The sequence below is a fragment of the Cuculus canorus genome, chromosome 3 (genome assembly GCF_017976375.1).
Source record: "Cuculus canorus isolate bCucCan1 chromosome 3, bCucCan1.pri, whole genome shotgun sequence".
Taxonomy (NCBI): Eukaryota; Metazoa; Chordata; class Aves; order Cuculiformes; family Cuculidae; genus Cuculus; species Cuculus canorus.
Window position 1 is genome coordinate 108,560,656 of NC_071403.1, and position 13,403 is coordinate 108,574,058.

General features: G+C 35.2%; 1 protein-coding gene across 2 annotated transcripts in view; it reads left to right on the plus strand.

The window, feature by feature from the left end:
- Nucleotides 1-13,403, plus strand: part of TTC27 (tetratricopeptide repeat domain 27) — a 121,390-nt gene that overhangs the window by 72,750 nt on the left and 35,237 nt on the right. The gene's annotated exons all lie outside the window — the stretch shown is intronic.

Here is a 13,403-nt window from a genome sequence, read left to right on the forward strand (position 1 = left end):
AGTTGTGCCTTCAGCGCAAGCTGATTTGGGAAGTATAAAAGCATTGTAACTTGGAAGCAGCTTGGAACATAATGCATGCTTACTATTCTGAAGTATACACAATTCCTCTACAGGTATTGCACCTTGTACAAAGTGGTTTAGAACTACTGTTCACCAGTGGCAGTATCAAAACTAGCTAATTAAATGTAAACAAGGGACTTGCATATCAACAAGATGCAGTTGAAATTCTTTGTCTTCCTTGTGTGAGCCTCCACACGTACAATTGTGTGAGACATGAGTGTTGGTTTAGGACAGATGTATATGGAGCTCTATTGAGCTGTGATGAAAATGTCAAGTCCTCTGATAGGAAAAAAGGGGGAAGCTTCAATGCAGATCTCTTTGGTTGGAGGACTAGAATTACCTCTCCTCTTCCTAAATCATAGAAAGACACAGATTAAAACTAAGGTCAGCCAGATGTTATTTCACGGGTGAGACTGCAGAGTAAGAGAGAGACTAAGATGCTGCACTATAAACAAGTAAGCTGCAAGCATACCAAGAAGGGAGTACGGTGCATGTATGGAAATGGGAATGTTCTTTTCCTGGACGCCAAATGATCTACCCTGTATTTGGACTAATTTTAAATGTAGTGCTGTCTTTGTCAATTGATGGATGACAGCATTATTCTTGCTTTTGCCACAGAAAATGAATGGTCTGGTTTTAAACCTGTCCCTCACAAATAAATCTAGCTTTTTCTAGAGACCTTAAGGGAAGTTCTGCTTACACTTTTTGTTACATCATGAAAATTAGTAAAATAATTGACAGAGGAAAAAGCTTTTTCTTTTACAGTAGAAGCATTCAAGATGGTACACTTGCTTGATGAGGATAATGTAATTAATATAAAATTTAAGTAAAAACAAAAAAACATTAAAGTAAGTAAAAAATAAGTGTAAATGACATGAAGATTAAAAAAATGTACATAGTACTTTTCTGAAGATTTTTTGTCCTCTTTAAGTGGATTTGTCCTGAGGCTTAAGTTGTTAACAGGCTTTAACATTGAAACCCATATCCCAAACACTGGCACTCAGTAATTTTGGCCTCAGTATTTGTCCAGAACAGTAAGCTCATAATTTTGCAAGTCAGTAATGATGTTGTGCTAGTAAAGCCCTCATTTGTTTTACCAGGCTTCTTTAGGTGGTAGTGTTTCACTACAACAAAGATTCCAAACGGCAGTTGCATCTAAATTGCCTGGTATACTGCTTGGCTCTCAGTTTCAAATTAAAAGGAAATATTACGTCAGACATTCATTAATCCAGTTATCTTCCACTCATGACCTTGACCTCTTTTGTGCTAATTTTAATATCAAAATGCTTTGTATTTCATTTGGGATTGTTGGACTCATTTCCTTTTGTGTGCTTTCCTTCCCCACCCAGCTGCAAAATCCCTATTATAAAGAAACTGAACGTTTTTTTTTTAGTAAAATGACACTGACAACCTAAGCACATATTTGTTTCTTAGTTGGCAAGTATTATTTTCAGAGTTGAAATACACATCTGCAGGGCCTGTTGTAACAAACAAAAACTTCCACATTAAGATTCTACTACTTGGCTTATTTAAAAAAACCCCAACAGATGTGCATAGTTCCAGCACGCTCATCAATAACTTCTGCCCCAGCATACTCCCCCTTACAACTATCAATATCTTACTGCATCTTAGAAGTTCACTTGGAGTTATGCAAAAACTATGTCTTATTGGTAGTCCAGTACTCTGCCTGAATAATTTGGGGATTTGTGCTCATTATGATCTGAATGATTTTGGATTATGATCTTGATAAAACATGTAGGAGAGGGAAGAATTCACTTTTTTGCCTCAGAGTTGGGTAGTAATGGAGCAGGGAAAAGTGAGTTACGAGAGTATCAAAAGAAAACAACAAAACAAAAATCCCACCAAAATTATTTGCTGACTGAACTAATATTAAAATTTATTATTTTGCTTGCATAAATTCATATCAGTTCTCTCTGGCTCAAATATGCTTAATCTTAAGTTACACAAATCTGTATGCATATTTCAGTTGATTAGTATTTAAAAATATGGAAACTATTCACTCAATTAAATGGCTTTTTAAAGGCCAAATTAAGACAAACATAATGATTTTTGCATTCTTTTCAGATTTTATTAGTATTCAAGAACAATGAAAGTGTACGCAGGGCAAGTATGAAATGCCCTGATGAGTACGGGAAAGACACGAAGCTGTTGGAGCGGGTCTAGAGGAGAGCCACGAAAATGGTCTGAGGTGTGGAATACCTCTCCTATGAAGAAAGGCTGAGTGAGTTGGGATTGTTCAGCCTGAAGAAGGGAAGGCTCTGAAGAGACCTTATGGAGGCCTTTTGGTACTTAAAGGAGGTCTATAAGAAAGATGAGGACAAACTTCTTAGCAGGGACTGTTGCAATAAGGACGAGGGGTAGCAGTTATTAACTAAATCAGGGTAGATTTCAACTAGATGTAAGGAAGAAATTTTTTACAATGAGGAGGTAATGAAACACTGGAACAGGTTGCCCCGAGGTGGGACAGAAGGCCCATCCCTAGAAACTTTCAAGGTCAGGTTGGATGGGAGCTCTGAGCAACTTGATCTAGTGGAGTATGTCCCTGCTCGCTGTGGGAGGGGTTCGTCTGGGTGACCTTTAAAGGTTCTCTGCAATCCAAAGTATTCTATGATAGTTTTACAGTTGTAATTCAGTAGTGATCAGTTTATTACAGGTAAGAACTTAAAGCAGTTAAATAAAACAAAGCCATTTTCTTTGTCCTCCCACCATTTTTTCCAAGGAATATACCTCCAGTCTTCCCCTTTAAAGCCTGCCAAATGAATGAATTTTTCAGCATGACAAGAAGGCACTAAGCGGTTACAGTATTGTAGTTCAAGGAGTTCCAGGGCCGTGGTGAACTGTCCCTCAAAACATAGGGATGAATTCAGTCTTGTAAGACTAATTTATAGTCATACATGTAATAGGTAGGGCCCTGTTTACTGAAATGATGCTGAGACATCCAAAAACAGTTGCTGGGAAATAGAACAATAACAATGAGACAAATGTTATTGGTAGGACTGTTTCTGTCTGTGTGTTTTTTAATATTTTGAAAGTGATCCAGCATTGTTCTGAAAAATTCTTCCATTAGAAGGTATTTTAGTGCTTCTTTAACCACTGCAGGAAATAAGAGACTAGAGACTGATTTTAGTTTTAGAAGTATTTGAAGTGAAAGAATTTGGGAATAGTGGTGCTCTAATAGTTGTAAAAGTTGGAATAGGTAATAAATCAAAACCAACTTAGTGTAGTGATTCTTGCTTTTCTCCTTATGTACTCTCTCAAGAAAGAAAGAATGAACAGTCTGTCAGTAAGACTTTTCCCTCATACAAAAAAAAAAAAATAGTATTTCTTCAGATCAGAATTCAAGCTATGATTTTAAGAGAAGCCCTTGCATTTATAGTCAAGGCAGATTTTCAGTGAAAAGAATTACTCAAATTTTAAAGTAGGGGCAAGAAAGTGGTTGTATAGCCAAATCAGGGTAGAGTCTGAGAACATTACATTAGAAGCATTTTACTTTTGTCATGTCAGTCAACACCAGGGGTAATCAAGGAGAACGCTTTAGGCAATTTGTTTCTTGAACGCCAGTTAAGAGTAAGATTTCAGCAGATCAGTTTCTGTAACAAAACTAATGAAGTATAATCCATAGAGATTTGTAACTGTTGACCTAGAGAGTATGGATTCACTGATAGTGGCGTGAAGGGCTTTGTAAAAAAAGGTCGTTAAACTGGTGACAAATCTTTGTGAGATAAATTTAGAAATAATGAAGAGAAGTAATGCTTGTGGAAAAGATAAAATAGAAAAGAATGGAATATTGTGTAATTAATGAGGGAAAATGTTAATTTTCTTTTTTTTCAGATTAAAAGTGTATCATTTACAAAAACAAGAAGTAATTCCAAAAATGAAAATGATTCTGTAGTAAGAGTGAGAATTGCTTTTTCTTATAGGTATTTCTACTGAGATAATTTCTGTCATGCCAAGGTCCTAGCGCTCCAGTAAGTCACAGGTCGGATTATTAAAAAGCCTATTTAATACAGTAAATGCAGGTGATTTCTAAGTATTCAGAGGTGGGAAATTTGGGGAATCTAGTATGTGAAGAATTTGTCGATTGGAAACTGATTTAGGACCATTGATTCAAATAATCATTTGGATTGGTATATGGAAAATTCCATGATGATTTGTTATTTGCTCTTTTCAGTACTTCCAGTTGCTGTTGTTACCCAGTTTCTTCACAGTATCACTGCCCATCTAAATATTGTAGATTATAGCACTGTGGTTTTGTGATAAGACTTGGGCATTTTGACAGATGTGGAGATGTTTTTGTAAGCGATATCACCTACTGTGCCTGAACTAGATTTTAAATGGCATAAATATTATTGTTTGTAGCTATTACACATATCGCTGTGCTATAGCTGCCCATTTTTCCAGATGCAGATTTGTGCAAACATTGAAGTTGCCTTGAAATAGAAACACAGAGTAAATGATTCTACCACAGAACGCTTCAACTCCTGCTATGCTCCTTTTCCTCCTGTGTAAAATGCATGCAAACAAAGGTCATTAATAAAGTTGCAAGTTCAGACACTTAAAAAGTTATAAAACACTGAATTATAGTGCAGTCTTAAACTATTGCAAGAGCTCTCCAGCTGTACCTTGCTGGGACAGTTCCTCTGGTCTGAAATCTGTCTTCTTCCCTCTGGTTGCCTATTAAAGGTACAGGCTGAGGGTTGGATGAATGGACAGAAGCCTAGCAGACTCCTGGGCTAACATTCTTCTTTTCCCTGGAAAAAATGGTAGCAGAAGGGCAGGTGGTGGCAGCTGCTTCTGGAGGAGTTAATTTGTCTTTCAGTCCTCTCCCTCTGGCCCAGGTTAGAGTATCTCAAGTGAAATGAAGCTGCTGTAAGCAAAGCATATCTGTTCCCCCTGAAGATCTGCATGGAAAAGCCTCCCGTGCAAGAACTGGTACCTCTAGAATTTGCAGCTGATTGTCCTCTGTTAACTAATTGAAGGCTATGAACAGATTAAAGGGTGTACTTGTTACACTGACTCTCATTTTGCTTCTGTAGCCTATGGTTCTGTTGGGCGAAGTTTTGAGTGTCTTGAGTCCATGTTTAGTTGTAGCCGCTCTTCTGTGAAGTAGCGGAAGATCCGTTGTCCAATTTCTGTCCCTTAACCTGTTTGGTGCAAGTGACCTGCACAGGCCATAAAACTCTGTTCAGCGGACTGAAAATTTTGTTTTGCTTTAATTTCTTGACTGGTTGTGTAGCAGACAGGCTATGCCCAATGCTGCTGTATGATTATGGAAAGAAAAGTATTTTTGTGGGCTCTTCCTTTATTGATAAAGAACTGAGTCTTCAGGCAAGCTTGACGTGTTTCTATTTGAATATGTCATACAATCAGGCACGGAATATTTAATCCATTTAGAGTGTTTTTGCTTTTACTGGAAATCAAACTGATTTCAAGCCAATTGTTGCTGAAGAGGCTTATTTTCCTCTTTGGTGCGCAGATCAATCATGAGCAGAGAATGATAGAGGGTTTGTTTGTTTTTCCCTGATGCATAGAGAGAGCTTTCCAGGAACATGTGAAGAGCTGGATTGGATGTCTTTCAAGAAAATACGTATATTGAAAACAGACTTCTTTATATGCAATTGCCTTTCTTTGAGAGAGCTAAAGTTTAAACACTTGCCCATGTGTCATATTTCTAATGTATTTACCATCATATACTCTATGGTTGCTGGGTCAGGCTCAGCTACTGGAAGAATGTGTGTTTCCTGCCAACAGACTTTTTTCAACAGAAACTACTGGGTATCCGTCAAGCGTTCACTGTATAGGGAAGCTATTCTTAAGAAAAATATTTTTTTTTTTTTCTTGTAAGAAGGGAAAACAATGGGTGTCCCAAGATGTTACCTGAGACATTCCTATCAAATTTGGGACAAAAGAGACTGAACTTATCTGTCTTTTCTCTTCATTCTTCTGTCTACTTCAGCAAATAAGGAGAGATGTCCTTGAGATTTTTAACTAAATAAGAATAGTTGAAAAACAGATTTGAGCAAAAAAGCTGGTGTTAGGGATTAGAGCAGCCGAATATCTGTGGTTTTAGGTTACACGTATCTAGACTAGACAGTATTTTTTGTTTCCTTAGAGGCATCTAAGGATATCTAAGTAACATGAAAGAATTATGCTTCATATGATTGCCAGTAAAAAACTGCGCTGACTTACCTGAATGCATCACATTTTGGTTTGAGTTGTATTTTTCCCTTGAGATTTGTGTAACAGAATATCCTCTAGTCTCTATCTTAGATAGGAGGAAGCTGAAAACACTTAATGTGCTTGCAGTTAGTTGGTCTTAAGAACTTTTCCTCTGAAATTCTTTGTTTTATTTTAAATATTTGTTGTTTGCATACTTTAGAAATGGCTATCTAATTCCCAATTTATAGTTAATCTTTTGCCATATATAAATGTTTGTTTTAAATATTCATTTATACTATGTTTACTTAAAACGTTTTTGATAAAGCTTGAATGAGACTTTTTCTGCTATTTACAGACAGATTTGTCTTTTTTTTATTGCTTGCATATATGTATACTAGTGTACAATTTATCATAAGCAAAATGCAAATACGTGGTGAATAGTAGGTAAATTCAAATCCACCAGCAATAGAAAAAGTACAAGATGTTTCCAGTAGATTATTTTTCTGGAGCAAGGTGTTCTAGTTGGAATATAGAATAGATTGAATGAGTCATAGAGGCATGTATGTTTGTGAGCATTTATACCTAAACTAAGAACGAAATACGGCATGTAAAACTTAGTAAACTAAAGAGTTAGACTTGTCTAGCACCTTGTCTTTGTGGCGTTTCTGAGGAAGAGCTACATCTCTTGAAGGATATACCTGTTATATATTACAAAACATAAATATTTTACATAATTTATTCTATGTAACACTTTAATGCCCAACAGAGGTGGGGAGGAAAGATCACAGTACATGAAAATAGATGGTTTCTGGCACAAGATCAGTCAGGTCTTTATTAAAAGTTACAAGCAAGTTTTTCCTTTGCTGAAAAATGGGCACAACGTTTGTTTAAAAAAAAAAAAAAAAAAGGAGTTTTGCTCATGTTTTTTAAGGAAATAACAGCCCTAAGTGCATCAAGCTTGAACATTTTAGAAATTTTTCTAGGCATAATCTATCTTGAATAGAGTCCTGCAGTATTCTCAGGTTGATATCAGGCACCGACAATAATAAACATCTGTGCAAATGCCACAGAGGTGGCTGTCCTGAAAAAAAGCCTCTACTGGCATTCTTCTCAGCCCAGAAAATTTAAACTTTTCAGTCTTTGCTGAGGGTTAGCTGATGTCAAGTTTCTTTATCTGTTCAGGGGAGAAGGAAATAGGAGATAGTGGAGGAGAAGCCATAAAACAAATGTTGTGTGTTCAATACTATGAATACTTATGCTCTTGAGAGACAGAGCATCTTAGATGAAAGAATCCATCAAAAACAACTGCTAGAAGAATATTGTGGGTGAATAGTACTCAATCCGGTACAAGATGACCTCATTTCTATACAGGTCAGGGAGACTTCTGTGCTCTGTTGAAAGTGGGGGCGTATGAAAATCAAAGTAATAACTGGGAATTAGTCTGCTTTTTATAAAGGGATTATGCTAATTTGAGAAAATATGCATATAATTTTTTTTGTTCCATTTCATCTAGCTTCTTTTCTGTGTAAAGCTGCTTAGAAACTAGGGTCTTTCTCTTGTGACTATTTCAACAAAGCAAATAATGTTGGACACTGAGCAGTGCAATTTCTTTCAATGTAGTGACTATGTACAATCAAGACATTTTTACCAAAACATTGGGCAAAGTAGTTAAAACACCACTTTCAATGCAAACAGACCTAGCTCTGAAAACCTGCAGCCTGAAGCCTTCTCCTTGAATGTTGCAGTTAGTTTTGTTTCAAGCACTGCTTATTTTTATAGTTCTAGACTTGCATTGCCATGTTAGTTTTTCTCTGTGAAGCATCCTGACAAATTGGCAACTGCTGTGTTCCAGTTGCCTTGGAACCATTCACTTGTAATATAAAGTAAGCAGTTGGTGCTATACAACATTTTAAAGTTAGCTTTACCAAATTTTAAAACAGCTGTGAGTTCCTAGGGAGCAGCATGATACATAGTCCTCTGGTTGGTTTAAATATACATTGAGGCCAGTCCTATTAAGCAATCATTTCATCGGAACAATGAAGGAGTGAGCTTGCAAAGTGAGCAAAAATGGAAGTCTTCAAGGCTACCAGATTTTAATGAAACCAAGACTTATATTTGAATGAGGGGTAAAAAAAGGATAAGATTTTCGACGCTTTAAGCATTGAACTTCTGTAGAGTTTTCACAGAACATTTTCATCCTCTGAAGAATGTGAATAATGTAAAATATCCAGTAAGTAGGGCTCTTCATCTTGGCATCTCTGCACAATGTAAGAAATGATCTTTTTCACTTTCCATAAATCACAAATCATAATTTATAACAATGGTCAATGTAATAAATTTTCCTCAAGTATTTAATGTCATAATTCCCCTTTGAAAATTAGATAAACGAGGGAGAGGATTTCTTCCTTGATGTTGAAATACATCCTTGCTTAATAGCTTTTGTTTTGTGTTTGGATGCCTTAGTTCTTGCCTATTCAGAGATTGCATCATTTAACAGAAATATATCATTTAAAAACCTGTGAGTTTTTAGAAGGATATCACATTATTTCCTTTAAGTCATTTTAGTTTCCAGAGAAACTGTCTTAAATGTCAAAATGCTGTTCTTAATTATGGTTGAATGTAATAAGTCCAAACACACTACCTTTATGTCTCTTTATGATGTAGTCACTATCTGGTTATAATATCTCATGAAGTTTAGACTAATCTCAACTGTTTTATTTTTTTTCCACCTTATATCCATATTTATCGACTAAAAATTATTCTCTCCTATTAAGCAAAACATTACTGCATTTTTATATGAAAACTGGTTTTATTGCTTCATAGTTTCTAGCATTGCTTCACTGGGAGATTAAGTATTTTGATCACTGGATTTCAGAAGTCTGGGTATGTCTCAGTTTGTCCCAGTGGTCTTCATTACAGGAGCCCTTGGGTTGACAAAGAACTGTTAAAACATGTTTGTTGTCTGGATTATAAATATAATTCTTGCGTTTTTTAAAATTGAGTTTCCCAAAGAGTGTAACTCAAGATCTAATTACATATCCACAAGATACTAAAATACTTACAGTACATTAGAAGAACTTAGAATATCTGATCTAATTCCCAGTAAAGAAAATTTGGAAACGCCTAATTATTCTGTATATTTAATCCTCTGTATTTGTCCCCTGCCTTCTAATGTGTATACATTTTCTGAATTTTAGACACTGATAATGGGATATATGATTTCTTCAGGAGAATGCAGCTGTTTTTAGTAACTCTGTACTTATGCATTATTGAGTAGGTTTTTGTGGAACAAGGCTGTGACAGTTACTGTCATAATGCTTCCCAAATTAACTTGGAGTATGGTTCTTTCTTGTGCAGCCTTTTTCAGGCTTCATTGTTAGAAAATATAATTTGCTGATGACAATTTAAAAAATAAAAAAGCCATTTCATGTTTTGAAGCTTTGAGAATTGTGTAGGTTTTCCATTAGACAAGTATTTTAATAACGATTTTAGTAAGGATATTAAAGCATTTAGGTCTTAAGTTGTATGAAAGTTTGAATGTAGTGATGAATCTCTGGAAGTTTTGCAGAAGTCTGCAAATATTACAGGGTCCATGAGAGCTTCTTGTTGCATAAGATTAAAAAATGCCTACGATTTTTCATAAATACTAAGCAATAGAAATGCACTATCTGTGTGACTGAGTTCTCTGGTGAGGAACCAAAGGAGCTTTTTCATGAGAAATTTTCCTGTTTATTCATAAGTCATAAAATAAGCTTACAAATAAACTAAGAACTTTGCAATTGTATAACCACAGAGTTACACATGTAGTTGCTGTTACTTTTACGAAACTTTCCTCCGCATTGTTCTTGAGTAAATACCATGTGTGAGCCCAGTTCAGTTTGGACTACACATCTGCTAAATTCTTAGAAACTGTAGTAAGAATGAGATGAGATATCAGGATTGTTTTCCCTAAGGATGCATTTTTATTTCTTTCTCTCTTTGTCTCCAGACACTTTCTTTCCAAGCAGCTGAATGATTCCAACTATGTCTTTGCACCATCAGGCAATCCCCAAACTGTTGTCCATACTTTGGCATATAAAAAGGTGTAGAGGTTGTATCAGTAAAGACAGATGCCGGGAGTTGGCCATTTGTAAAATCTACATTATCTATTTAATTGTTAATCCAAGATTATTATGGTAATTTGTTGTTTCAAACTATGCCAATATGTAGGTTTTTGCAAAGCCTTCCATATCCCTTTCCTTCTGGAGGATGTACTTAATTTTTTTACATACTCTTAGTGTATTTTTGTAAACTTGAGGGGCTAGGATTGTAGGTGCTCAGCAAGTACTAACAATAGGTTTTGCTGCTATATAGTTTGTAATTTTCGTGAGCTCAGCAAGCAGAGCGAAAAGGAGGAATTTTTTTTTTAGTTTTGACATCTGAGGGGAAAGCTTCCTGTTTATGGTGTATGCTGGTATATATACTTACCTTCTAAGCCTAAACACGGGTCAAGACTGGCCTAAGCAAGAGGCTGAAAATCTGAGCAGACGGTCACCAAAAGAAGAAAGTGGATTAAATAAATGGAGGGATAATCTTCCTGTAATGGACAGATGATAATTTTGGTGCTAGGGGTTAGCACTGGAAGTAGGATAAAGCAGTGGAAAATAGAGATGAATACAGAAATGGTGGTATTTTCATCATCTTTGAGTACATTAAAATTAATTTGCATCAAGTGGTGACTGGAAAACATTAGGGATGTTGCATAGTTTGCTGAAGGTTCATTGACTTCTGCTAAATAAACCTAGCCAGAGAGCACAAGGCTGGCAGGAGAATTACTGGAAACATGGAGCTAAGGGAGCAGCTTAGAACAGAAGGGCAGTAGAGTTGTGACAGCAGAATTATAAAACATCCAGAGATAATAGACAGAAATAGAAGAAGATGAAGGAAATGGAAACGTAGTTAGGCAGAATGTGGAGTGGTCAGGTCAATGTGTGGGATTTCCAGGAGGAGTCTTCAGAAACTGAAGACTGGCAAGAAGTGGGATATCATAGAGTTGTTAGAAAAGGAGCACAAAAGCAGGGCAAGATAATGCCACAATCATCGTGTTGGTAGGCAAAACTTTTGGAGCTTAGTTTTTTGAGAAAGTGTATGAACCATGGATTTTAACAACTTCTAAGTTCATTAGCATTTATTCATTTTTAGAGAATGTGTAATATCGATATGTTCTATCTACATTTTCAGCTTTCATTGCAACTCTGAACAGAGGTCAGTATTTGTTTTGGGAAGGTAGGGAATTCTACTTGTTAATAATACTCATATTCTCCTTCAACATGCCATTTACATATGACTTTTTTGCTTAGGAAGTGTAGGAAGGATATGGCTACAAATTTTCCAGTAAAATATGTTGCTTTTGAAAAACTGTTTTTCTTTGAATTCCTGTTTTTCTTTTACAACAACAGATTTTTATTATGCTGAAACAAGAACAAAACCTTTTGATTTTCTTGAAACGTTTTCTGCCTTCCATCTCCTGTTCTCCTCAAAGAATTATTTTACAGGGCATATTTAGGATTTCCTGGCTTTCCTTAGGCTTAGAGCAATTTATTATTTTTAAATTTTCCAACTATAGTTCACTGCTGTGTCTGGATTTGTAAAATTATTACCCATGGAATTGGACAAGATTTCAGTTTAATTTTTGTTGCAACAGAACATAGAAAAATGTACTTCTGCATAGCATTCAAACATTTCAGCAGAACTAAAACTGTGACATGCAATTTGTTAGATAATTTTTAGTCAAGTGAACTCTGTAATTAAATAATATCACTTGAAAGGTTTTATTTGAATCTAACTCCTTTTGGATTGCTTGGAACTGTGTAGAGGGATACGATTTTATTAGTCTGCCCCTTTACATACTATGAACACACCTCAGATGTTTTCTTGGAGTAGTTTTCTCGTTAATCTCTAGCAACCAATCTGTGGACATAATTTTATGCAATGTGAATAAGATTGAATATTTTAAATATTAGTATTTCAAGTTAGGAGGTTAAGCATGGATTTAAAGCCTAAATTATTGCTGCCTGTTTTTTTTTTCCCCCATTAAAATAATGGAGCCACCTAATAAATCCCATTAATATCAATAGCAGTTACAAGATGCTTAGCAATTCGAATCATAGAACTGATTATTTTAATTTTACACAACTGTTATTTGCATTATTGAAACATGTTGAGTAGCCAACATTAGGATTTAGAAAGAGAGAGAAAGACGTGATCCTATTCCTTTTGTTTGGGAATTTTGCATTCATTTTCCATGCTAAGAAAATTCTGAAAACCTGTCTAGCTCCTTTTATAAATCTTGACCGAATTGTATGTGATACTTTGAAAGATGAATTATGAAGGCAAATAATTTAATAATCCCTTATTTATACCCCTGGCCTAAAATTTGCTAGTGTAGTGATGACTGATATTTGAAGAAAGTTTCTCCCTTATCTTAAATTTTCTAACCAACTTCTGGCTATAGCTACCTTTAGTATTATATTTTTCTTGCTATTTATTTAAATAATTTCATAGTGGATTTTCAGAGAAAAAGTTAGTGCTGAAGCTGCTGTACTTTTGCTCTGCAAAAGTTTCCATTCTCTCTCAAAAGATTTCAGAAGAAAACATTGCAACAATCCAAAGCTTCAACAAAAGGAAGAAAAAAAGCCTGAATTGAATTGTGTTCCAAGTCACAATAATTTATTCTGTATTAGAACTGTGTTTCAAAAATATGTTCCACTATAATATGTCTCTTTCTTTTTCTTTTAAATAAGAAATTTCATGCCTAAATACTATCTTAGACAGGAAAAAACTAGCTGAAGGATTGAAATGCATTAGGCAAGGGCACTTTAATATTTGACACAGTTTTACTCTACAAGTATTTGTTTAGGATTTTAAATTTTATTCTTGTTCCTGTTACATGCACTTTGAAATCTGAATATCTTCAAAGATTTTTAATTTATTATCTTTAATAAAGTGGTTTTGCATAAATGTTTATTAGATTTTCTTACACGAGGTAATGAAAAGTAGCATATTATGGTGTAAGCTTACTGGCCTTTAGTGTTATTCTTAATATTATTTCTCCGTTATGTCAAGAATGCATAAAATCCACAATGCTTTTAACTTATGTTTCTTTAGGTTAAGTCTAAGTATTT